Source organism: Octopus bimaculoides, chromosome 3, assembly GCF_046866305.1.
Source record: "Octopus bimaculoides isolate indiv1 chromosome 3, ASM4686630v1, whole genome shotgun sequence".
Classification (NCBI taxonomy): Eukaryota; Metazoa; Mollusca; class Cephalopoda; order Octopoda; family Octopodidae; genus Octopus; species Octopus bimaculoides.
This window is the reverse complement of record NC_142930.1, coordinates 35,789,670-35,814,669: the sequence shown is the minus strand read 5'-3', so window position 1 is coordinate 35,814,669 and position 25,000 is coordinate 35,789,670. Positions and strand designations below refer to the sequence as shown.

At 35.9% G+C, this 25,000-nt stretch overlaps 1 protein-coding gene across 1 annotated transcript in view; it reads left to right on the top strand.

Annotated features, from left to right (window-relative positions):
• LOC106871529 (muscarinic acetylcholine receptor gar-2) overlaps positions 1-25,000 on the top strand; it is an 802,994-nt gene that overhangs the window by 80,309 nt on the left and 697,685 nt on the right.

Genomic DNA, 25,000 nt, shown 5'->3' with positions numbered 1-25,000 from the left:
TCTGCCTGAAACGTTCGACTTCTCTACTTGCAAAATTGCGTTTACAAACAAGCTCATATTTGCCGCCGCAGGTCAGAACTAGCATCGACATACAATAATTTAATCTGAGTTGTGTAGAAATGATTTACTTGTTAAACACCAACAAAATATTGACCACAATCCATGAACTGCTGTTTCAACACAGTTTACAGTCAAAACCCATTGTTTTTATTCATGATAACGAAATGCATTTGTTATGCTGCCAGAACATGCCAACATATATTATCGACTCAGCAGACTATATATTTCTGTTTGGCAAGGTAGTGGCCGAATGATGATGATGATGATAAAAATAATAATAACAATAATAATAATGGTAATAATAATAATAATAATAATAATAATAATGTAATGGCCAATTTATATAAAAGCTAATCACGTTAGATGTTTATCCACATTGCTTGCATTACAATAAACGTCCCACTAAACAGGTTTTCAGCAAAAAGAGAATGACGTATAAAAATAAATTTCAAATGTCTGTAGTGAAATAGTGCAACTTTGTTTCATTTCCAACATCTATTATGTTATATTCAAGGGCAGGTATTTGCAAGTTTAAGGATATGGACTATTGAATCATGCAGATCGCAAATTGCATCAACAGCGATGACAAAGTTATGTATGTGATATCAAAGCATAAGGAGATATTATACATTTCTTAGAATCATTAAATCATGTATGGCCTTTTGTGAATGTGCTAACGTCCAAGAAATCGCATTTCGAATCATTTATTTCACAAGGACAAAAACTGAAATGCACCACTTGACCACTGCAAACATAAATGCATATATACATAGATATACACACATGTGTGCATATTTCGATCTATCTATCTATCTATCTATCTTTCTAATTCGCTAATCCGGTTCCTGTAAACCTGCCGCGCTAAGAGCGAAGCGTTCAGTTTCCAGTAACATAGGCAGGGTCCCGGTTACTGGAAACTGAACGCTTCGCTCTTAGCGCGGCAGGTTCACAGGAACCGGATTAGCGAATTAATTAAGAGGGCGTTAACAGGAGCCATCGTTAACAACCGCTGGTGGTTTGCCCTGAAAATGGCAATTAAATCGGAATCTATTAGGTTTAGTAAAGAACTATCGATAGATCGAAATAGAGTAGAGGGAGACTTAGTTAAGAAACTAGAAGAGGCACTTACAACTGGCAGCGCAACCAACGTTTTGGCTGCGAGGATGGCCCTCGACCAACACCTCAACGCCAAACGCGAAGGTTGCGTCGTCAGAGCTAAAATGCGTGCCTTAAGGAACGAAGGGATCGAAGCTGCGCGAGAAGCCCGGGTGGCAGAAGCGCAACGCGGTAACAGAACCACCATTCGGTCTCTAATCGATGAACAGGGATGTAGTTTGCTCGAACCCGAAAGGATGTGTGGGGCCTTTCAACAGCACTTTGCTCGACTGTTCGGTGCGAGCGGTGGGTCGGAACGCAGGATGGACTTCACTGCCTACCTGACCGGCCTGCCGCGGTTCTCGGCGGGAGAGGCAGAGTGTTGTGAGGGTCCCATCACAGCTGCTGAAGTAAGGGATGCTATGGCGGGCTGCGCGAGGGATAAGTCGCCTGGATTGGATGGTCTACCCTACGAGCTGTATTGTCAAATGCCAGACTTGTTTGACGCCGTGCCGGGCAGAAGCATCCATGACAACCTCCACCTCATGCGCTACATCATGGACAGGGTAGTTAAGGATCTTGGCATGGGTGGGGTGCTGATCAATTTAGATCAATCTAAAGCTTTCGATAGGGTCGACCATCGATACCTGGCGGCCGTCCTCAGGGCAGCTGGCTTTGGTCCCGTCTTCCGCGGTTGGATCGCTGCCTTGTATAGCGGCATCCGATCGGTAATTCGGGTAAACGGTCACCTGTCAAAACCGTTCGACATCACGCGTTTGGTCCGCCAGGGATGTCCCCTGTCGGCGCTTCTGTATGTATTGACGCTCGAATCACTACTGCGGAAGGTGGCGACACTGAAGGGTATCCCACGAGAGCTGGGTTGCGGGACGAGCGTGTCTGCATATGCGGACGATGTCACCGTCATAGTGTCGAGCGAAAAGCACGTCGAGATTCCAGGCGAGACACTTAAAAAATACGAAACGGTGACAGGAGCAAAAATTAACCCGGAAAAGTCAGTGGGTTTGTTACTCGGCACCTGGAGAAGCAAGCCCATACCGTCCAACAGTGACTCCGTAGTGGGACGCTGGACGGACGGACCGGTTAAACTGCTCGGGGTCTGGTTCAGTCCGGTCCTCCAAATGGATAAAAACAGGGACGAGATCATCAGTAGAGTGATCAAACTCAGCCAAACATGGGCTGAGAGAAAGTTATCTCTAAAAGGCCGGGCGGAGGTGGCTAATGTGTATATCGCATCAGTTATCGATTACCGCCTGACCGTCGTGCCTTGTCCCGATGCCACCATCACGAAACTAGAACGCATACTTTTCCGCTTTCTGTGGAACGGTGGCGTTCCGATGGTTAGGCGATCCATTTGCTGTCAACAACCGTTACATGGAGGACCGGGGATGCCGTGGTTAATGATGCGCAGACATGCGCTGAGACTGCGGCATCTCTGGAACTTCATTGACGACGGTGAACAGGTGTGGGCGCCGTTTGTGAGGCACGCCTTCCCGCAGCTCGTCTCACTCACCGAACTGCAAACATGGATCAGGAAGAGACCGAAACTGGCCGATTGGCACCGCGAGTGTCGCCAAGCTCTACAACAGCTCTACCGTCCGGGATCAAACTTGTGCAACTTCCAAACGACCAATGCGTTCTATAGAGGACTAGTGGAGAGCAGGTCTGACGACACTCTCGGGGCAAACCTGGGTGTCGACGAGAAATTCCTAACCCGCCTTCTCAAGACGACGTTCTGGCCGGGACCTATGGATAATTTCCAGAGATCCCCGGCTTGGCAATGCTATCGATCGAGACGCACTACCAGTTCGAGAGAAGATCTACAGACACGGTTCGAAAACCACCGGACCGACCTGCCCGAGATGCGGTCAGAGCGACGAAACCGTTCTGCACGCACTCGTGCAGTGTCAAGATATTTCAGAGCTGTGGACCTTCGTCGAACGGCTGTTGTCGCGTGTGGGACGAGCCCACTTATCAGCCGAGTCTATCGTGAATATTGTTCCGCCACCTTCCTTTAAACGGGAAGGAAAAACGGTTTTTGTAACACTGATAGCTATGGCAAAAGAATGCGTGTGGTGGACGCGTTTGAAAGGTCTACAAACAAACACTTTCCTCTCTGGTCAGTCCCTCGTTAACTTTTTCAAGTACCACTTGAAAAGGAGGATGAGGATAGAGAGGAAAGTGTTGTCGAATGAAGGTTTCAATAAAAAGATATCTATCTATCTATCTATCTATCTGTCTATATATATATATATGTACGTTTGTATGTATATATATATATATATGTGTGTGTATATATATATCCATATCTGTATCTATATATGTATATATATATATGTATATACATATATGTAAATATGAAACTAGTCTAGTCTGCAGATGCCAAACCAGCAGGGGGACACTGCTGACCTCCCCTGTTCGAAGGTTATAAAGGACACAGGTTTCGTGTGTCACATAGCTAGCTAGAGGCGATGGCTTCTTGGAGCTAATTCACGGCAGCTTTCGTCCTAATTTTGGGACTGCCATGTTGGCTTGGCGATAACTATTAATTTCCAGTACCGCTGCCGTAGTCTCCTTTAGAGAGACTTAGAAATATTAATAACTCTATTTCTGAAAACCAGTGGATAGATTCCACTGAAATTAGATAAATAACCTTCGAGCAGATAGTCAGCAGCGCCGCCTGGCTAAGGCTTGGCTACTCTGCATTGACAAGGGGCAACACCCTGAAACTAGTCTAGTCTGCAGATGCCAAACCAGCAGGGGGACACTGCTGACCTCCCCTGTTCGAAGGTTATAAAGGACACAGGTTTCGTGTGTCACATAGCTAGCTAGAGGCGATGGCTTCTTGGAGCTAATTCACGGCAGCTTTCGTCCTAATTTTGGGACTGCCATGTTGGCTTGGCGATAACTATTAATTTCCAGTACCGCTGCCGTAGTCTCCTTTAGAGAGACTTAGAAATATTAATAACTCTATTTATGTATATATATATATATATATATATATCTATATATATATATATATATATATATATATATATATATATATATATATATATATATATATATATATATATATATATATATATACACAATTAAACCCTGGGAGAGGCATTATGCCAGTAATAAACACACGCACTGGTTCAGTCCTTTATTAATTTATATACGAAATACACATACGAAATATATATGTATATATATATATATATATATATATATATATATATATATATATTCATATATATATATATATATATATATATATATATATATATATATATATATATATATATATATATATATATATATATATATATATATATATATACATACATATATACACGTATACATAAGCACAGTTTCACACTAATAGATAGATAGATAGATATAGAGATAGATAGATAGATACATAGGTAGACAAATATATAGATTCATTTGTATCACATTTTGCGTCAACAAATGCTTCGTTTACTTCATATTCACGAAAATTGGATAAGTAGTTCATTGTTGGAAGGTAACAAAATGACGAGGAAATCTTTGTAAAATTCGGTGCGTAACAAACAACAGAAGTGCAACTTTGAGCGAAAACACCGAGAATCGATTTCATCGTCAAAAATGATATTTCCCGAGCTTACTTCAGGGGAATATTTAATATACATCCACACACACACACACATATACACACTCACACACACACACACACACACACACACACACACACACACACACACACACACACACACACACACACACACACACATACACACACAATATATACAGGCGCATATATATGATTGGCAACAGATAGAGTTGTGCATACATTACTAAGAGCTTCCATTCAGTTCCCATTCTTCAAATGCCTTTTACAAGATTACTGTTCAACCTTAGGCGTTAGTCACAGAAAACAATTCGCCTACAAAACCAGGTATTGGGATCGGCCTTCGTAGTAAACTGTTCTGAATAAACATATCAACGCCTATTTAGCTAAATAAATAAATAATGAAAACCTAAATGAGTGAAATATTACAGCAAATGCTAAACAACTTAATCGAAGAGCACCAAGGGATTATTCTTAGCGTATTATCACAGAGTAGGAAATGTATTTTCTTATATTAGTCGGAAAATGTCATTATGATACGTTATTAGATTTTAATGCGACCTTCTCCATTAATAAATTCGTTTAGGATACGGAGAAGTTGTTAACATGCAATGCCTCTCGGGCATTGTGTAAAATATTTGCATGCATTGCGTAATATATTTCGCTAGATATGTCTCTATACCATTGACAAGAAAATTATAAACAAACAGAATCCACTCAGTCAAAACTTAGAATAAACCTTCTCAAATGTGTAACTGATACTTTTTTCTCTGTTTTTTTTTAAAGAACGTTCGTCCTCATGAATTTTTCTACGTGTCAAAGGTTTAAAAAAGAAAAAAAGATTTATTCGGATATCCTGCAAGATTTGGGAGAAGAAATACAAAGGGCGCGTTCTGACACACGAATTCATAAAACCAATAAGATGTACCCAGATAACGGCCTTGCTTAAGCGTGACTTATCCGTGACTTTTTAGCAAAGCTCAACTTTTGTCATATCACCCAGCTGACTTTTTTTCCGGGACTCGCCTCTGAGAATTTTGTTCCTATATTTCAAACATATGTAGAATATACAAATAATTAATCGACAAGTATTTGTTACGAGAACTACGTATTACAATTACAAACGGGATCAGATGGGAGCAGTAAGTTGAAGGAAATGTCGGAAATTGTGGAGTGAGATTAAATTGTAAATCCTAACTGAAATATCATTTTCAATAAATTGTCTAGTTTGTTTTTCCCACAAATCTCTGAAACAGAGCTCCAAAAAAGTAACACATGTCATTACTATATTTATAGTTTAGTCTCCGTTAAATAACTCATAAATGTTTCGGGAAATTCGCAGTATCACAATTAAAATCGTATGAATATATCAGAATCTTTGTTAGTACCATTTATTCTAGCCAGCATATTGTATGAAAAGTATAGTTCTGTGATGTAGATCACGGACAAAATATAATGCAACCAATCTGAACATACGAAAATCAATTCGTTTTAGCACTGGATAAGAGACTGAAGTCATTTTTCATGTGTGTGTGTGTGTGTGTGTGTGTGTGAACAAGGATGGATCTAGCAATGCATATGTAAAAGATTAAAATCTATAACATATTTTTAAGTAATCTTTACTAAAATAAATTTTGATTCGATGAATTCTTAAATCAATTTCGATTATAATAGTCTAGCTAATTATAAGTGTATGTAACATGGTCATGGAATGCATAAATAGGTATACTTATCAGAGTAATATCACCTGATGTTTTTACAAAGGGAGAAAAAAAAACCTATCGAAATATTATGTCGAAATAGTTAGGGGATGAGAAAGGAATACAAAAATATAGAAATAGAACAAGGTAAATAAGAATTTATTTGCTTTAGTGTTGTCTTGGTTTCCATTTGGAAATATATAACAGTACTACCAAACGAAATCATTTTACAAAATCATTTGTCACTAACCTCAAATATGCAAGGTTCTATCAGCAAATTTAAATAATACGAAAGCTAAATCTGGGAAATGTCTTAGCTGCTATGTTAAGATTATTCATCAGCAGGATTCGTGACAGTAATTATAAATATGACATTGTATAGTTCCATGTTTAGGCTCCTGCTTCATTTATATCCTGCCACTAAAGTATTAAAAGGAAATAATGGTTTGTTCGTGTGTTTATTTGCATATTTTCGTTTTTTTTTTTTTTTGCTTTCATGTATTCTTATTTTTGTTTTCGATTTATCCCACACTTTGCGCTTTTACATCAACACCGAACAAATGTTTAAATCAAATATTAATCATCGAGTTTAACCAGGTTTATCCTGTTGATCTTTGTGGTTCGAATATCCAATCATGCCACATTGCGTGTGATTACAGATTATAAGAACACGGTATAATTATAAAGACTGAAAAAAAAAATATTCTGAACCAAAACAGAAGTAAAGTATGGAAACAAAGATGATAAAAACGAAATATATGACTTAGTCAGCGATAAGTTTAACGGCAACAAAACTGCAACTACTAAAATAGCAGCTATAAACTGATATGAGGAAAGTGCTGAGAAAATGTTATGAATATACCTAAAAATCATAATAATGAATTTAAAACACAATCAGGAAAGATTTTATATAGTAAAAGAAATATTGTAACTAATCTTTATAGTATTTAGGTATTTCACTTTCGCAAGGAGACGGGCGAGGCATATCAGAATCTGTAGCAGAGTGTTCGACTTATGCTGGTGAGTCCGCAGAATTATTAGAGCTCTGTATAAAATGATGATGGAAAGAGAGAAAAAGTAGAGTAACGGATAAAATAAGCAGTAATATTTGTTACAGCTTTTTACGATTTGCTTGCAAATCCCGATGAAGTCAATATCTGAGATCGACACCATCAATTGTAACGCACTGTGCGCAAAAGTAATGCCGTGAAATCAATATCCAGTTATTCTTCATTCTGCCCTGATTTCAAGATTTCGAAGTCATAAACCTTACAATTTCATCCTTCCACAATTCACAAGACTATCCGTAATGTTTCCCTTTAATGGGTTTTAAATTCTGCCTTGAAATTGTGACATCCAGCTAATGATAAAAAGTGTTATAATAAACAAGTCAGGCTCACGTTTATGATTACTTTCTCATGAAGGAATTCAATCGCTAATATTTCGACTAGCAAAAATGCAATTCAACGGGCTTTTATACAGACTAAACGTGTATTTACTATTTACACATGCGAAAGCACTCGCCAAAAATCGGGCTAATATGAAATATCTCACACACACGCATATCTATATGTAGATATGTGCGTGTGCATGTGTGTGCGTGTGTTCGTGCATGAGTATATATATATATATATATATATATATATATATATATATATATATATATATATATATATATATATATATATATATATATATATATATATATATATATATATATATATATATATATATATATACATATATATATACATATATATATATATATATATTCATATATATAAAGTTTTCACCTTTATGGATTTGTTCCTGCTTCTTATGCAATATTATATACAATCTACCTCCATACATAGAGACAGACAGGTAGATAGACAAATCGATAGATAGACACATAAGTGATAATCTCATAAGTTTGTTTATGCATGAGTGAACATTCGTCAATGGATTTATGGACATACATGGTTCTGCGTTGAAGCTATTAGCTTCAAAATATCGACAGACTAGTTCAGACTTGTTATAGTTTATATATGAAATAGCACTTATAGCTGCAATAGTTTATCATGTAATATAGTACAGTGAAGTGTGATTGTAAAGAACTTAACATCCATCACATAAATTAGTAAGAGACATTATAGATGCCCGTATGAGACAGAAGTAATTTATTCAGTGACAAGCCTCACACTACGTTTTCTTTTCTTCCGTTCAAGGTAACATTATGTTACCTTGAAATACATAATACATTTAAAACCAATTAATTCAACCGTAGTACAATAATTTCATAACTTTTATTTAAGATATATGTCTCATCAATGTCCCAGAGTAAACTATGCATTTACAAATTTATCATCCTTAACAAATAAATTCCTTCAGATGAAAATTCTGCTTAAAAAAAAAAATAAAATTAGAAGTCCAACTACAGAAGATTACCGGAACAGTGATAAGAGATTAAGATAAGGAAAGAAAGAAAAGAACGCACAAAAGGATCAGGAAAAATTATATTCTCTGTTGTCGGCTTGGATTTTTTCATCGTTTCGAAAGCAAACACTAAACCGAGCGGACAACGCTGTGGCAAGAAAAGAAAAAAGTGAAAAAGAAAACACATTATCATTGCTTCGGAGTAAACAAAAAAACAAAACAAATAGGTACCTTAAATAGAAAACAAATGTAATTATAAAACAGCTTATCAAATATGTGTTATAAAACATGTAAAAATAAGCATACGAAAGATATGAGATGTATACACCATACCTGAATGAAAAGTCTATATAACTGAAACTACGTGTGAAAGATACACATGTACACAAACACACACACACACACACACATACACACACACACACACACACATATATATATATATATATATATATATCTGTAACTATAAAACAGAGTTTGTATGTATGTGTGTGCGTATATTCCTTATGCATTCCAAAACCGAGTTGCCGATTTTGACGTATGGGATATCAAAAGATTCAGTACTATTTCCGCTACCAAGTAAACTTTATTTTCATTGACATATTTCCATTAAAAACATCTAAAATTATAGTCTTTTCCATAACTATCTATCATAAGCATTTTATACGACGGCGACGATGATGACGTCACATTTTATATATGAATGTGAACCTTAAAAGACATCCATCATTACGACACACACCTTCACTCACTCACTCTATCTCTCTCATTCTCTCTCTTTCTCTCGCGCACACACGCACACACCCACGTCTAGTTCATATACAGATACATACATCTTATCTTTACGGAATGATCGAGTAATACGCAGAATGAGAAAGAGACAGAGAGAGAAGAGTAAGAAACAGAGACAGAAAACAAGCTTCTACAGAAGAAGTTGAAAGACGGATAGCGGGTGAGAGACAAACTCTGATGTTTCATACCCTATGTATGTTCTATAGTTGAAAGTGAAAGAAAGCCAGCACAAAATTGATATCGTATGTTCTATCGCTGAATGTGAAAGAAAGCGGCGCGAAGATAGAAGAGAAGGGGACGCCGAGAAACAAGGTCGCGTCGTACAATTTTAAGGTCATTTTCACTTTCGTCCCATGTTTCACGTGTGCGTAGAATTAGGCACTTTCTTTGTTTTTCAATTTCTCATTATAATGTACAGAGACCTTCTGCTGCTAACATATTACAACTGCACTACCTTTCGTTCTTTTGGAATTTAGAAAGGTATGCAAAAATAACTTCCTTTGGCACACACACACACACACACACACACACAGAGTTAAATTTGTGTATGAATTATGTTATGTTTTGCTGTGCGCTAAATTGCAGCTCAAATCCTATGGCCATTACTTTTTCCTATTAAGAAACATCCCCTTATTCACTGAAATGTGTCAATTCAATTCAAGCGCCTCCAGTTCCTAGTGCGATTATGCTTCGCTATGACAATCAACAAAGTCCAGGGTCAAACTTTAAAAATTATGAGTCTCAATTTACAAATACTCTGCTTTTCTCATGGACAACTATATAACGCATGCTTTCGAGTTAGCTAGTGCAGATGACCTGTATGTTTATTCTATCAATACTAGGTTTACGCAAAACATAGTTTACCCAGAGGCATTGTCGGTTTCACTTAACATATGTTGATGTGTGCTGTCTGCCCAAACATTAGATATGATGCTTTTTACAATGAATCAGCTTTCTTTCCATGTTCCATACTTTCTACAATACGAATACCTCTACGTCGTCAAATTCCTTAAATCCATCAGTCTAGATAATTCTGGGGGGCAATATTAGGATTTCCTTCTAATCTAAGCTGTCATTCCACATGTTTTTGGTATCCACAATTTCAGCATTGTTCATTACAAAATGACCGAAAAACATGTTTATAAAGAAGAATTGTTTGCTTCACACTCATCGTGTGCGGATTCTGCCCATAAAAATGAAACAAATAATACAATGTGGCTATAGGTCATAACACCCAGGCAACGCCAGGATGCATTGCTAGTGTGTGTGTATACATACATACATACATACATATATATATATATATACATATATATATATATATATATATATATATATATATATATATATATATATATATATATATATATATACATATAGATGTTTTCGATCTCGTTTGGATTCATTGCCATCAAATTTGATTGCAAAGAATTCAAACTTGATGCCAAAGAATCCAAACTAGATCGAAAACATATATATATATATATATATATATATATATATATATATATATATATATATATATATATATACATATATACACATACACACACACATAGATATGCAATATACACATACGCCTATATATATGTATGTGTGTGTGTGTGTGTGCACGCGTGCGCGTGCCTTCGTTCATGTGTATGTATTTATCTATAATTATATATTTAGACTGGACTATGCTGAGTCTAACTAATGATAATGTTTGTTAAACGCATATGAGCCCTGAATCGGTATATCATGAATATTTTGTATCATTATACCTAACATTTTACTAGATTGACATGTCTAATAATCTTTTAAGGATCATGTGATATATGTATATATATATATATATATATATATATATATATATATATATATATATATATATATATATATATATATATATATATATATATATATAGTGAGAATTTACAAAACACCAAAAAGACGAAGACGGGTAAGTAACCAACAGACAGATTTATTCGTTTAACGTTCGGGAAGTGAGAAAGTCTATTATGTTTCGAGCCTATGCTCTTCGACAGAAAGGAACACAAAGACAAACGGAAAATAGAAAAAGGTTTAGTAGCTAACTATTTATCATAGCGAATCGCGGACTGGCGTGTGTGTTTGTGTGTGTGTGTGTGTGTGCTGTGTGCGCATGCCTATTTTAGAGAAGCATTTTTCACTAACCTGTATTAGTATCTAGTTTAGCATATGAGAACATTATAGCAAAAGTTCCCTACCAAGTCATGTCTTTATTTATCCTTCAACACCCTTTTGATATTTTTTCCTGACAACTTACTACATTCTTTCAATCGAAATTTTACAGTTTTCTCTGTCTTAATACAAATCCGGTACTTGACAAGATGCTGGTTTTCTCAAATTTACATTAGAAAAGAATGTTTCATCGATGTTTTGTTCTTAAGCAGCAGTTAGAAGGTTTTATATTTCGCTGTTTTGTCATTCATCTTTGAATACAAAGAAGAAAAATGATGGCTACACATGTGATAGCTTCTCATTTCGTGAGAAGAAATAAAAAGAAAAATTTTTTATGAGCATTTTAGTCTTCATTGTAATCCATTACTTGTCTTGGTTGTACGCCTCAGAAATCTGTTTGAATACAAAAATTACTATACATATGAATAGATAGAAAGATAGATAGATGGATGGATGGAGAGAGGGAGAGAGGGAGAGAGATGTGTACTATATGTGTGTCTGCATGCGTGTTTTTATGCCTGTGTGTGTGTGTGTGTGTGTGTGTGTGTGTGTGTGTGTGTGTGTTGTGTGTGTGTGTGTGTGTGTGTGTCTGTGTACAATCATTAAAAAATATAAAGGATGAAATATCCTTCTCAAATCATAGGCTCATAAAGGCGGTTTCCCTTATTCTATGGCATATCTATTACCCACCATCACTTCATTGCATAGTTCTAGTTTTCAAATGAATCCATCCTACTGGCTTTTCAGGCAGGTCATGATTACCTCTACACTGGTCTAGTTTCCAAACTGTGTCGAACAGAGTGCGTATTTCCAAATGATTCTTTTCTCTCCTCTCCGTAAGTTGTTTGATAATTTCATAGTCACCAGATTATCTAAAGACAGGAGCACAGCATCCGGGAAAACTAGCAGATTTCCGTACGAACTATAGCACGACAGATCACATATTCATTCTAACACAGCCTGCAGACCTTGCGAATGACTAAGAGCTGCCTCTTTCGTTGAGGACAAAAAGGCCTTCGATTGGAAGCGCAAAGTGACGAACCTCAATACAATAAATTACTGTGAGATGCGTTTTGCTGATGCACAATATATATATATATATATATATATATATATATAGTTCTTCTAACGCATCAGTAAGTGTTCCGATTGGGTAGGTCGTCAAACAAAGAAATACCAACTCTCTAAAGTTCTTCATTGCAGATCTAGAAATGGTCATCAGAATCATTGCTAGAGCAAATGGCGTGAACATCAAAGGTGAGCTACAACATCTTTCATTCACAGATGATATTGGATTCATCATAGACACCGCAGATAATCTGTGAACATTTTGATAGATTTAGATAAGCCGTAGGTCTTAAAATGAACCGCATGAAAACAAACTCGAGATGCGCAGTAATGAAACCTAGAAGATAAAGTAATACTTCTACTTAAGACACAGTGAATATGCACAGAGATATGAATGATGAAATCTCGAAGACAATATAGGCTAGATGAAAAGTTTTTACCCAGTAATGGCTTTGCTCAAAGCAAATCTTGACAAGACCATACGTGCCAAAGTACTGAATTACCTGCTCTTTCGTACGCTAGATAGACATTGTCTACTTCGAGGAGTAAAGAATATCGATTGGCTATGACGCAAAGGGTCATAGAAATGTCCATCCAAGTATTATGAATACGATGGCATATTCAAAATAGATAACTCGAGAACGGGGAGCTGTGAAAGATATAGTCGTTGTTGACGAACATCAAATGCACTGGAAACGCTGGGCCGGAAGTCTAAGTGTTCAAATACGACAGGAATACCAATGCAGTTGTCGAGCGCTATCCAAAAGATCAGAAAAGACCACTGGAAGGCAACCTCAACGATGGGGAATGCTTTATGATTAGCGATGTGTAACAACTGATAGTCCAGTGGGTACAGTGTTACAGTAATACACATATACATACAAACATGTATATATACACACGTCCATACATATATATATATATATATATATATATATATATATAACGTGAGAGAGTTAGGGGTTGGGGTTCAACCCACTAAGGGATAGTATCTATCCAGTATACTGCTGGGAGGGTACCCAATTATTGCTACACTAGTGCTATACTAGGTGCAATCAATGGCAGCGGGTAAAAGTGGAGGTTTTACCCAAAATTTGTGTAACAATTAGAAGATGGAGGATAATATGCTGACCCCAACTACTTGCAGACGGTGTATCCCGTTGAATTCATTAATTTAATTCATAGCAAAAGTGACAAAAAAAAAGGAAGAAAAGAAAAAGAAAGAAAGAACCAAAGCACAGGTGTCTACGGCAGACTATGTTATTTTGCCAACATGGTTTACATATAGAAGTACAAAGTACATAAGGAATTAGAGGATGAACAGAAGTTTAGGGTTATATGTAAATCATGTTGGCAAAATAACATAGTCTGCCATAGACACCTGTGCTTTGGTTCTTTCTTTCTTTTTCTTTTCTTCCTATATATATATATATATATATATATATATATATATATATATATGTATGTATGTATGTATATATATACGTATACACACACATAACATACATCTTATATATGTGTATGTCTATATATATGTATATATATATATATATATATATATATATATATATATATATATATATATATATATATATATATATATATATATATATATATATATATATACACACACACACAAAGGAAAACAAGGGACATAAGGAATGAGGGGAAACGTTACATATACTGAGTTTCACGAAATTCAGTGTATGTAATAAAGTATCTTAGTAAAAACGTAACACCTGACGAGATGCAGACTGCAAAGATCGATGCAACACAAGTAGCCGTGCAATATGCCACTCGTAAGGGACAGACGCAGGATACATCGAAACAATCGATACGTTGAATAAATGTTTTTGATAAATCCATTTTTCGTTTCCCTCGTTTATTATAAACCCGACGAACACCACAGACTCCTTGACACAAATCCAGTGACAATTATACCATAATTGACATTAGGTTGCTTAAACGGAGTACGTGCTTTAATCGGGATTCTACTAGAAATATACCCAAAGACCAAATAATTACTTACACACACACACACACGCACATGCACATACACTCACATACACACGATCTCATTCCCATGTGAATGTCTTAATGATCTTCCTTATCTTTTACTCTTTCTATTTTATTGTATAATTTTTTTATATCTCCATTTCTTCTCTCTATCCCTCCCACTGTTTGTATTGTTTGCGAAACGAAATGCATCTTTTTCTATATATAAGCATACATATGACCTCAAGTTATCTCTATATTTATGTTTACTAATTTTTTAAAACTATTCCTTGCTACATCGTAAATAAGTGTCCCTTTGAATGTTGTCTCTCTACATAATCCTCGATATTTCTAAAGACCATTTTTCTGTGCATTCGTCACATATTCATACAAAACTCATCCCTAACTCACACGCTAACAATATTGCCTTGTGTGATGTTTTTATAACTCCAACGTATCCACTATGTTACACTGTATGCAGAGATATTATAACAAGATTATGATATCAGCTAAAAGCCATCAGCCATATAATTATTTCAGCATTTTCACTTTGATATCGATATTTTAACATTATCACGCGTGTAATGCACTTTGAAACAAATGTTCACACTTCCTGACGGTGAGAAGCGCGTGGTAATTGAGGGAGAAGACGGTAACAATAACAATAATAATAATAATAATGATAATAATAATAATAATAATAATAATAATAATAATAATAATAATAATAATAATAATAATGATGATGATGATGATAAAACTGACACATATATTATGCTAGCATGCGATTTGCGCATCTTTATCTCAAAATACGCAATGCACATGGTTGCATGCGTGTGAAGATGTGCATATGAGTACGAATGCCTAATATAGATTTATAAAACATGAAACTTTCGATATTAGCCCCTGAACAAACGTACACTTTTCTCCAGCTGCATATATGTGTGTGCATGTGCGTATGCGTATTCGTGCATGTGTGTATAATGTGTGTGTGTGTTTGTCTGTGTTTTATGTGTGTGTGTGTGTGTGTGTTAAATTATATCAATATTACAATGATACACTGAATCAAATGTAGTGTTCTCAAACGTAATATGAAGGTTTGAAAATAATAAATACATGAAAGATCAGTTATATCGATAACTAAAGACAGAGACAGTCATGTTCTGCTGCTTCTAACTCTTGTACTCCATCTCCATAAAGAACATCCCATCTTTAAGTAGGCTGACCTTTATACTGTACCATCCAACTTAAATCGCTTCATTAAACAAAAGATATTCTACAGATTGACACGCACGTGATTACTTTCAACTCAAGTATTGACCTTTTAATCGAATAGTTTCAATTAAAGCGTTGTCTTCGTTCTCACGTAACTTGATAGCAACTCTCCATTACTGACAGGTATTTTCTTTTCTTTAACAACAGAGATTTCCTTCCTGAAAAATTATATTTCATTTCACTGATTCATTCATTGATTTACAGTAAATTCACAGTAGGCTTAAAACATCTGACAAAACAGAGCTACTGTATTTTTTCCGGTAGTTTACATTCTCAGTTCAAATCCAATCTAGGTCAAACTTATGCTTCATACACTCGATGTCAGAAAACTAAAGTAACAGTCAAGTACTGAGGTGCATGTCATCTACTTACCCACTCAAATTTGAAATTGCTGACATTGTACAGCAATTAGTTGCAATCATCATCACCATTATCACAATCATCACCACCACTAGCACTATGATCGTCATATAATAATAATAATAATAATAATAATAATAATAATAATAATAATAATAATAATAATAATAATAATAATAAAAGATTTACCTGAGGTAAAAAAAAAAGCTAAAGCAAAATATCCTTGCCAAAGCACAAAGGATCCGCCGGTATGAGAAATGCCAACGTTTTTTTGAACATAACAAACAGTTCGACTCCAAACCCCAAAATTCTGCCAAGTACTTGGCAAAAACAAGATAAACATTAATGCAACACCAACAGCAGAACAACAGGAAGAATGTTGGAATGAAATATAGTCGGTGAAGGAACAACCTCAGAGAGGGTCTATTAAAACAACGAACTCAGCACCTGAACAACTCTGGACTCCTATAACGGCTGAAGAGGTCACCCAGGCACTGCAAAGACTAAGCAACTGGAAGGCACCCGGGCACCACGACAAGATCCCCAACTTCTGGTTAAAATATCTTACAGGAACACACAAAAAGCTGGCTGAAAACTTTAACGACATGCTACCAGAGCCAGAGACAATGCTTGAACGGCTCACGAAAGGGAAAACTATCCCAAATCCCAAATCCACTGAAACGGCAAACCCACAAGACTACAGACCAATAACTTGTCTCCCTACAATTTACAAAGCCTTTATTGCAATAATATCGCAGAGATTGAGCAAGCATCTGGAAGAAAACAGCCTGTTTCCAGAAGAGCAGAAGGGATGCTGCAAGGGATCATAGGGCTGTAAAGAGCTGCAGAAAGAAGAAAGGCCTCAGTATGGCCTGGATCGACTACTGAAAGGCTTATGACATGAACAAGGTAGCCATGAACAAGGTAGCACCAATAATTATGAAATACACAAGACACTCTATGAATAAATGGTAGACAGTACTACAGCTCCAAACAAAGGAGGAACTCGTGAAAACCAAAGCTATCCCCATTAGAAGTGGAATATTCCAAGGAGACACGCTCTCTCAACTCCTTTTCTGCTTGTCACTGACACCTTTATCTGACATGCTAAACAGAACTGGATGTGGATACAAATGTTACGGCAAAACAATCAGCCATCTTTTATTCATGGATGACCTTAATCTGTACGCTACAAATGATAAACAGCTGGAAACATCATACAGACAGCACATTGATTTATCAAAGAAATAAATATGAAATGTGGCTTAGAAAAATGTGCCAAAGCAACCTTGAAAAGAGGAAAACTAATTAAGAGTAGCAACATCACACTAGATAAAGCCAATGAAATAAGAGAATTAGACCAAAGACAGAATACAAACATTTAGGAATCAATGAACTAGATACGATACAAAACACTCAAATGAAAGAGAAAATAAAGAATACTATAGACGAGTTAGAACAATACTGAAAACAGCTCAATGCTAAAAACAAGATAAGGGGTATCAACACTCTAGTCGTCTCAGTTATTAGTTACAGCTACAATATCCTTAACTGGAGACTAAATGAACTAACCAAAATAGACAGGAAGACAAGAAAAATAATGACAGGATTTAGGATACACCGCTCAAAATCTGACATAGAAAGGCTATATATACACCGTATAGAGGCCTTATACAGCTGGAAAACTATTATAAAATAACCACCATAGGACTGCAAAAATACCTAGTTCAAAAGTAAGGAAAACTAATACAAATAACCACAAAATATGAGCAAAACAAAAAATTGTTTTCAGTATTTAAGGAAGGTGACAAATATGAATAATAATAATAATAATAATAATAATAATAATAATAATAATAATAATAATAATAATAATAATAATAATAATAACAACAACAACAACAACATCAGCAACAATAATAGGTAAACATAGCTGACGTAATCCATCACTACGGCCAACTCAATAAAAGAATGCGCAACTCGAAAGTAACTTTGGAATTTGGCAATCGTATACAAAAGTTAAGAACTCATCTTTCTATATATTACATTTCTGCTGAGTTTATCAGTCCTCTCTATAAACTAAAAATGAATTAGACTGACATTTATTTTATTTTGAACCAGACCAGATGAAGACACACGAGATGTCGAAATATTGTCATCGTTCAAAGGACCAATAAATAAGTTACTTTCGAGTTGCGCTTTCTGTTATTGAGTTGGCCGTAGTGATGGATTACGTCAGCTATGTTTACCTTAGTGATGGAATTTGGCAATCGTATACAAAAGTTAAGAACTCATCTTTCTATATATAACAATAATAATAATGATAATAATAATAATAATAATAATAATAATAATAATAATAATAATAATAATAATAATAATAATAATAATAATACAGGTGCACTTAGAGAGCGCAAACCTCCGCCAACGTAACACAAACTTCCTCTCAACGATTAACCGGAGATGATTTTTAGAATGAGGTTATCTGAAATAAAATCGACTGCTCTCACAAACACGAATACTAAAAATGAACCCAATCGCTCTCATTACGGAAAAATAATCCAAATATATATATTGAGTGAGAAGTGAAGGGAGAGGAGATGAAATACAAATACAGTGAAGAAGTTATGCGAGTAATAGCCATGAATCAGAGGGAGTGAGAGAAAGTAATGACAATGAGAAAGACGAAACGAAATAGCATAGAGAGCGTCGTATGAATGAGAAAGGAAGGTGTGATAGATGAATGACAAAGTAAGGAGTGAAAAAGCCGATAAACAGTGTATGTGTGTGCTTGTACAAGAGAACCATGTGAAACTTTACATATACATGCAAAGTAAAGGAAATATATATAACCCTGAATCCGTGTCCGCTATCTGACCGATCTGAAAATCTAACGAAACCGTGCTAGTCACAGGGCCAAGCATCCCTGAAAGTTTCACCCGAGTACATTCAGCACTGTTTGAGATATCTTGTCCACGGACAAACAATCAAACACGACTGAAACAATACATCCGCCTTCGCTTAGGCAGAGGTGATAAATAGATAAAGAGAAAGTGAATGTGAATGTTTGTGTGAAAGAGAAAGAGAAAGAGAAAGAGGGGATGTGTATGTGAAGGAGGAAATGTTGGTGGTGCGAGGTAAAGGATGAGACGTAAAGTGAACCTAGGTGGAATTTGTATATATAATCTTCCTATGTCTGTTTTGGGGCGGTGCATCCTAAATCCTGTCATTTTCTTGTTTTCCTGTCTATTTTGATTAGTTCATTCAGTGTGCAATAAAGGATATTGTTGCTGTAACTTATAACTGGGACGGCTAGAGTGTTCATACATATTATCTTGTTTTTCGCATTGCATTATTATTATTATTATTATTATTATTATTATTATTATTATTATTATTATTATTATTATTATTATTATTGCTGTTGTTGTTGTTGTTGTTGTTGTTGTTGCTGTTATTTCATTTATTGAAAACCACGGCCGACATACAAGGGACAATACAGTATACGTGGGCAGTGGGGATTTCACACAAAACAACGAGTACACCATTAAAACAATAACAATAATGTCAAACAAGAATAATACAACAATGGAAGTTCCCCAATAGGGGGTAACCACCTGGAACTGACTCAGGTACCTCACCAATCCTGAACCACTCGACGCGGTGGATCGATCTTCACTATGGACCCCGCCGATAGTCGGATCCGTCCTACACGTGATAACGGCTGTTCAACATACTGTTGAACAGCGGTTGTTGGTTGTTTTTATATGATTTAATCAAATACAACTCAATAAGATAGTGGAGCACTATACTGCATACTGTTGAAAAACGGCTGCATACTGTTGAACAACGGCTGTTCAACACCTTGGACTCCAAAAGTCCAAGGTGCCACGTAGTGTGACTGAACTCGGGATCATGTGGTTGGTAAGCAAGCTACTTATCACACAGCCAGTCCTGTATTTATATTCTTGTTTATGTGTGCATTTATGTTTGGTGTGGTTGGAAAGCTTTCCTCGTTTCCCCCGAGTGTAGTATTTGTTTTGGTGGTTCGTTTGCTGTTGCTGGGTGGTTTTGTGGTCCTCGTCCAAGCGTAGGCAGCAAGGAGGCCTTTGACCCGTTGCAGTTTTTACCAGTTGGGGAAACAAACTCGCAAATGAATAGTTTCTCCACAAACGAGACAATGCGGCCTTTTGCCCTCAGTCATTATGTGTATCACCGTTCTGTTCTAGAGACAGATGTTGTTCGCGATTTTTATAATGTTTTTGCGCCTGATCTGGAGAAGTATCTCCATGTCAACCCCGGACCAGTTTTCCCTAGCAGTTCTTGTCATCTCTATCGGGACGGTATCCGTTCACTCCACAATTACGCATCCCAGAAGCCAGCACAAATCAACTCCTGGTGGGATTCTAGGAATGCATACACGTGCTGTAAGTTTCCCCATGTAGAAGGTGTACGTAATAACGTTGCTGGTTCTTCAATTGGTCATAGAATGTTTCAAAGCGAGGACTTCTGACTGAAAGAACATCGAAACGGTATGTACTCGGTGTCATCTCTGATGCACCTCAGTGCTGCTTCAATACCTACTTGGGTTATTAAAGCCGCTCTAATCGTCTTTGCTGAGATGCATCTGAAAAGTACCGTTCTTTTCTCTTCTGCTTCAATTGACTCTGACGGAATAGTTAGATTAGCCCAGCTTTCTTCTTTTTTAATAAGTTTCCATGCCTGGGTCAACATTTTATCTCTATTTTTGAAGTCCACGGTGAAACGATGCTTCTTTTTCGCTACTGCTGCCGTTGTTCTTGTTGTCGTGGTTCTTGTAGATGTTGTTGGTGGTTTGCTGCTGTTGTCACTTTTGCTATTGTTGTAGCTATTTTCGCCATCGCTATTGTCGCTGCTGTGGCTGTCTCTTGTGTGTTTATTGCTGCTACAACTACCACTACCGCCGCCGCTGCAGCTACTGTTGCTGCTGCTGCTGCTGTTGTTACTACGAGGTGGACGGTGTACAATTCTAGTATTGTTTTCCCTTCCCTTCCTCCTGTACAGTTGCCAGTAACGGAGGGAAGGGGAGGGAAATCTTCAGCAGTCAAAAGATTCCTGGGGGTATTTTTCTTTATTCCCAACTCTTTCAAGATGTGCTTCACTATCTTGTTGAGTTGTATTTCATTAAATCATATAAAAACGCCCACTAAAATTATTTCATTGGCCGAATACAGCCTCTGGAGGGGATGAATAATCATAGAAGACCAGTAACACGTTCCTGGTGTTTCTATTGACAACTTTGAATAAAATAAATAATGCAAAAAAGCATCAAACCGGTGTAAATAAATATTTCAAGCTTGAGTGTTTGAAAACACGTCGTATGTATTCCACAGTGAATAATAATAATAATAATAATAATAATAATAATAATAATAATAATAATAATAATAATAATAATAATAATGAAGATGATGATGATAATAATAATCATTTCTACTGCAAGCACAATATATGCATCTAGAGGGGCATATACTTCAGAAAAGTTTTAATATTCCATTGATATTTAAGATGCAAGTTCAATTACGATATAGTTGGTCGAAATATCAACATGCAGGAAGAAGAGGGGAACAATAAGATGGGAAAATTAAAAACCCTGAGTGACAATGCTGAAAATCATCTGAGATGAATAGAATGAATGGACGGTATAAATCTCATTAACTGAAATTTTTTAAAAATAATATTAGTCTGACTAACTGAATCGCTAATTGGATAACAAAAGAGGATTGTTTGACTAGAAGAATATTAACGTATCATATATAATAGAAAACCCCGAACAGGACATTGAGTCTGGAACCAGGCAAGCTAACGAAATATTTACCATGCAGTTGTTTGACATGTTTGAAGTAGTTGACAAATATTCTTCGAAACACAATCTACAATATTGGATTCAAAGTTTAGCACACAGCCAGCACAACCTACAATATTAAGAAACAGCAGAACATATCAGTTAAATGAACCTAAGATACATATAACACATTATATAGTTACGACTATAATACGTTCGCCCTAGACATTAACAATGACATACATATTTGTTGAGAGAATCGCTTGATCGTAAGAGGAAAGCACTGCCTCTTGAAGTAAATGAGTGTTTAGTTAAAAGCTAGATTTAAGTTTAGAGATTACTCTCCGAATAGAGGTAAAAAGTCTGTTGGCTGCACCAGTTGTTTGTTTCCACCAATTCTAGCTTTTACTCCCCTTCCCCTCTTGACGTGTATAACAATTAATCCTCTCTTAGGTTCAAATATACGATGCATCCACCTTTTTTCTTCTAAGTATTAAAAACGCGCACATACGTTAGAAGATTTCTGTTGCTATTTGACTTGCTAGAAACAGCAGCCAAATCTTTTTGAAATCAACCGATAAACATTCCAGAAACTTGACTTGGATTGTTAGTTCTTGAGAAGTCCTCCAACTAATCGCGAATGTCGTACAATCTATAAACTGAACATGCAGGATATGAAACTTAATTTTTTTGAAATAACGGTTTTAGTTATTAATTATTAAGCAAAACTAAAAGATTAAATTTCGTCGAGAAACGTTCAGCAGCATTTCGTCTATCTTTTGTTTCTGTGTTCAAATTCTGCTGCGGTCGACTTTGTCTTTCATCCTTTAGGGATCGATAAAATAAGTACCAATCGAGCACTGGGTTCGATGTAATCGTCTTGCCCTTCCCCGAAATTGATGGCCATGCGCCAAAATTTGAAATCAGTATATAAATATGTTTCATTAACGTAGTGAGCTGGCAAAATCGGTAGCACACCGGGCAAAATATTTCGCAGCATTTCGTTTGTCTTGGTTCTGATTTCAAATTTCACCGAAATTGACTTTGCCTTTCATCCTTTAGCAGTCGATAAATTAAGTACCATTTTAGTAGCAAAATCGATGTAATCGACTTACCCCTTCCGCCAAGTTTGATGGACTTGTGCCAAAATTTGAAACCAGTATATAAATAGGCTTCTGGAAACAAAATGCTTGACATGTGGTGAAAAGAATAACAAAAACAAAAATGAGTTTTCTCTATCAAAAGTTGTTTCCAGATTATTTATATTGACATTTTGTCACCCTTCTACTATCACTAAATTCTTATGTACACGAGCACTCACTTTCTTACATTCCCACTTTGACCGCACCTCTTGGAATAAAAATAGTAGTTAATTCACCTGTATGTAAATTAATGTTTCCTTGTATGTTATTTACATTAGCTTACATAAGCTACAGTATAAAACCAAAAAAATTATCACAAATAAACCTTGAAAACAAAACGTTAGAACAACCGTATTTTTATGTGCAAAACACAAAGCGCACAGCTTTAATCAAGTCAACGTGAGAATTTTAATAGTATGTAAGCCCTTTTTTTCTTTGTTTAGAATTATAATGGTTCTAGGAGAAAAAAAAACTCGGGGCCATGATGGAGCAGCGCCTTTGGGTTTGTTGTCGATTATATCGATTAGGTTCTCAGCTGTTATTTATCTAAAAATAATATACTGAAATTGGGTAGGTGTATATTTAAAATGAAAACTTTAAAGGATCTTAACCTATACTACATGACATTTTGTTGGACGTTTCACTAATTTTGCAATTCAATATTGATTGAGAAAAAAATTACGCATGTTCAAACTATTTATATTACACATGCTGCAATGTATTTTGTTGCGATGTGTAATTATTTTCAAATTCATTGAAAAGCACTCTCCATTCAGTTTATGCAATCGTCAACAAAATTCTCATGACTATGGCTATTTTTATTACATGATTTGCATGACTGTCAAACTAAACATTAAATATGATGTATTCACGAGCGATTGCCTAGGTCATGACATCCGTACAATCATGGTTACTCGATTTACATTTACTCAGCTCTTATTATTCATTTTTACAACACACAAAACAATAGTTGCTGTAGCTGCGATATTTTTAATTCTTTTATGTGGTAAGAGATATTTTGATGCACAATGATTATCTCTTCGAAACGGCTTTTTGAGCAGAAATTTGATTACGTGTGCTTCAAGTACTAAAACCCTTTCACCTCAGCAATATAAAACACATTCATCTTCACATTATGGCTTTAGATTCTGCTTACTCCGCTTTAATTAACTTCATGCTTTCTAAAAAGAGAAGGCAAATAGTAAGATGTTTTAATGAATATATTATCTTTAAATGGAAAGAGTTAGGTTATATTTATTGAAAAGTTTGTTTTTTATTAAATGCTGTTCATCTACTCAGCATTTATAGGTAGAGTGGACCTTAATAATGTTCAGTAGCGTGAATACTGCATGGTTTTATAAAGTTGACGCGGACTCGTATACCACAATTATATTCGGACTTATTAAAACCAGCTCCAACTGGAGAATGTCGCTAGTGTATGTATGTATGTATGTATGTTTGT